Source organism: Priapulus caudatus, unplaced genomic scaffold (assembly GCF_000485595.1).
Source record: "Priapulus caudatus unplaced genomic scaffold, Priapulus_caudatus-5.0.1 Scaffold1833, whole genome shotgun sequence".
Classification (NCBI taxonomy): domain Eukaryota; kingdom Metazoa; phylum Priapulida; class Priapulimorpha; order Priapulimorphida; family Priapulidae; genus Priapulus; species Priapulus caudatus.
This window is the reverse complement of record NW_014578894.1, coordinates 17,797-21,636: the sequence shown is the minus strand read 5'-3', so window position 1 is coordinate 21,636 and position 3,840 is coordinate 17,797. Positions and strand designations below refer to the sequence as shown.

The 3,840-nt window shown below is 43.2% G+C and overlaps 2 long non-coding RNA genes across 2 annotated transcripts in view; one reads left to right on the top strand and one right to left on the bottom strand.

Moving 5' to 3' along the window:
• The first annotated feature begins 621 nt into the window (after positions 1–621).
• On the top strand, positions 622–1,424 carry LOC106817704. The gene is made up of 2 exons (XR_001395093.1): positions 622–744; positions 1,061–1,424. It is a non-coding gene; the product is annotated as an uncharacterized LOC106817704 (long non-coding RNA).
• Positions 1,425–2,196: 772 nt separating this feature from the next.
• Positions 2,197–3,840, bottom strand: part of LOC106817703 — a 5,996-nt gene continuing 4,352 nt past the window's right edge. Inside the window, exon 3 of the long non-coding RNA XR_001395092.1 lies at positions 2,197–3,182. This is a non-coding gene — a long non-coding RNA (uncharacterized LOC106817703). The remainder of the gene's footprint in view (positions 3,183–3,840) is intronic.

Sequence of the window (3,840 nt, the reverse complement as noted above, 5' to 3'; positions counted from 1 at the left end):
AGAGAACGAGAGAGAGAGAGAGATGATGAGAGTGAGAGTTAGAGAAGGCGAGAGCGAGCGATGGATAGATAAAGAGAACGAGAGAGAGAGAGAGATGATGAGAGTGAGAGTTAGAGAAGGCGAGAGCGAGCGATGGATAGATAAAGAGAACGAGAGAGAGAGAGAGATGATGAGAGTGAGAGTTAGAGAAGGCGAGAGCGAGCGATGGATAGATAAAGAGAACGAGAGAGAGAGAGAGATGATGAGAGTGAGAGTTAGAGAAGGCGAGAGCGAGCGATGGATAGATAAAGAGAACGAGAGAGAGAGAGAGATGATGAGAGTGAGAGTTAAAGAAAGCGAATGAAAGATAGATAAAAAGAGAGAGAGAGAGAGGGGGCGGTGAGAGCGAGAGAAAGAGATGGGAAGGCAAGAGCGAGCCAAATATTGATGAAAGAGTGACAGCGAGAGAGTGGGGGTGAGAGCGAGAGAAGGGGAGAGAGAATGCACGCGAAAGAAAGGGCGAGAGTGAGATAGATAGATCGGCGAAGCGAGAGGCAGCTAGGATGACAGCGTGCACGCGAGAAAGAGAGAGGGGTGAGAGTGACAGAAAGAGAGGAAGACGAGTAGGCCAAATATAGATGAGAGAGACAGTGAGATGGAGAGAAATAGAGAGGGCGAGAGAGAGAGGAGAGAGGAGAGGCGAGAGAAAGAAAGAATAATTTAATATAGTTGCTATAGACTAATAGTGTAATTTACATACGTTATGTGATGCACGATGTACACTGTGTGAACGCAGAGAAGCTTGCTCATCATTAGACTTGTTGCTGTCTGCTGCATATATGTTGTGTACTGTATGCAGTGATTGCTTCATTCCCATTGCTCGCTTGTTCATTATGCATAGCCTACTGGTTTCAGCGATCGCAAGGCAGCTAATAACAGTGTACAATACAGTGTATACGTGCATTACATACATTGTATAAGTCGACAAAATGACGACTTACGCGTAAGTCGTCATTTTCGTAAGTTGGCACAAATATGCTGCTCCCAAAAGTGCCGACTTATGCGAGTTTTACTATACTAGGTTACCTTGAGTTTGTATCTTATGTACAGTGGAGTATATATCACATAAGTAAGATATATTATAAGGAATTCTTGATATTAATAGATTTCTAGCAAGTTCCGTCATTCCCAAGTCACTTGTCAGTTTCACAAGTACTTGCGCAGTTACTTGTAGTTTTAAGTGATTTTAGGGAATTTTAGTCTAGTATAACTTTGTATTTTGTCTTAATGCATTGCAGAAACTCACGACGATAGAAAGGTAGTAAAGAAATAGACTAGAATAGTAGTAGTAGTTATAGAAGTAGTTTAGAATAACGTTTTATTTGTATATCCATTGTACAACATTCATATTACTGTTAAAAATAAAAGATTTAATATGAAAAATATAGAAGTCTTTATTTTTAAAAATACATGACCTATCTCTCTAATCTCTCTATCTAACCTATCTCTCCGCTCTCCCTCTCTCCCTCTCGCGCGTGCTCTCCCAGACTCATACGCACTTCCACGCACGCTGTTAATCTCCCTCGCTCTCGCTTTCACGCGCGCTTTCTCTCCCTCTGTGTCACTCTCACTCTCACTCTCACTCACCTAAGCTCTAGAACTATAGCCCTCGCTCTAACGCAGCAGGGCTATAACCCACCAATACGCCGCCGCAGGCCTGCTGCGGAGCCATTGGGGCTATAGTTCTAGCTAACCTAACCTATGCTGCCCCATTGCAAGCTCTAACCTAACTCCCCCTCCCCCCTCCCCCCACCCACCTTGACCTTCCTCCCCCTCCACCCATTCCCACCTTCCCTCCCCTGTGCCCAATCACCCCCTCCCCCTCCCCCTTCGCTACCCCTCTTTTACTCACACGATTTTGCTCCGGATCACGCTCACGATTGCTCACCTGGAAAAGCTATCTCCTACAATTTAATTTCACTTCAAATTTACAAATTACAAACATTTACAAATGCAATAGAAAATACACATCCATGATAAGGAATCAGTGCACTTCCAGGTCGTCAGTGGTGAATCACTTCTCTAACTGCCACATAGTGGCAAAGTTTTCAGCAAGTTGCAATTTTTACAATTTACACAATTATAAAATTAATAGTAATTATTAGTCAATTGATTCCTTATCACGGTACATAACGGTTATCAAAACTAATAAGCCAGTTTTGCATTTATAGTCGAGTAGATGCAAAATAAAAAAATAAAAAATATATGATGTGATTGTGCCAGGGTAAACCTGCGAGCCGGACACCCCAACCCTAACTCCCACGCTCTTGGGAGGGGGGAGGTGTGATTTCCCATGCTCTGACCAGCCAAGGTGTTGTCTCACCCCCCTGGCACACGCGAACGTAAACCGATCCTGACCCACCCTCTGAACCTGATTCCTAAAGGGAGGAAGCGCGCGGCCTGCGCGATGGTGATTGACACGATGGTGCTAGCCCTATATTGAATGCTTAATGTAGGGGCGGTGCCCACATCCGCGGCCGGTGCATCACTACCTAAGGTACAGAGTTGCTATTATCTATGTATGGTTATACGCTGCTGGCCCTACTGTACTACGCAAAATATAATAAAGTTATTGACCATTCAGCTGCCATGCAGTTTGAGCTTCAATTTTGTGAAATTATATGTTTTATAACAACTAAAAGCTATGACTGAAACCTGTGACCTGACTAATAAATGGGGTTACCAAGCAAAACTGGCTTATTGTTACTGATCAATCAATTAAAAACATTTATCAACTGCCACTGCCACTGCCACTGCCATGAGTAACATATGTTCAGAATTTGTCACTAAAAAATCTGTTACACTATTTCGATTACTGAATAGCTGAAGTCTAAAAACCAAACTCAATGAAAAACACGACTTTGCATTTGAGTAACGATGTAAACACGGTAGCTAGACAACTTCATGTTAACAATACATGTGCATTTATACAACAGTTCTAGCATCAATGATTTACACACTTACAACTTCTGTCAGCTTGACGAAAACCTAGTACATAAGTGGGCTGGCACATGCTAGTACTCAGGAGTGGCAGTGTTATGTAGCTTCTTAATGAATGGTAGTTGGTGCTCCACTCCTGTCCTCTGCTGTCCTGGGCATCTTGTCCTGTCTTTGGGTCTCCTCTCCTGTCCTGGACTCCTCTCCTGTAACAACATCAAAGCCTGTTCTGCAGTACACTGTACATTAAAGCCGTGGCGTGCGACGACTGCACATCTTGTTCCACGTCGCATTTCTTATGAAGATGGCCATAGGCTGATTATTCCCTTGGCTTTCATCCCCATCAGCCACGTGTCAAGCTCTGCTGTGGCTGAAGGTATCCGACCTTGTGCCATTCAACCGCATCAGCTGTTTTCAACCTTTCCCACATCTGCCGTTGAGTCAGTCGGGACTCATCGCTTGATATCCCATCAGCACCCATGTGTTAGGAAGACTCGTGCTGTGGGTGGACAGGTAGAGCAAGGTCATGTGTGATTGCAGGCCATAGCGTTCCACCATGGCAGATCGCTTGTCATGGCATGGGACACATGCCTTTTCCTGCAAATATTTTCTGTATCAAAGTATCAACAACATAGGAACCAATTGGACAATGTTTCGAGACCGATTCTATTTAGAAATTAATATTGAATTGATAGGGAAATATGTATGCTTGTATAATACAATTGTAGCACTGATTTATATTTGAAATCCAATGATTAATGTAAAAAAGTTGTAGTATCGTGGGTAATATATACCGTATATAATACTGGTACAAGCCTAGAATTATTTGTTATCCTGTTATCCGTTCACTCTCTAATGTGTTTT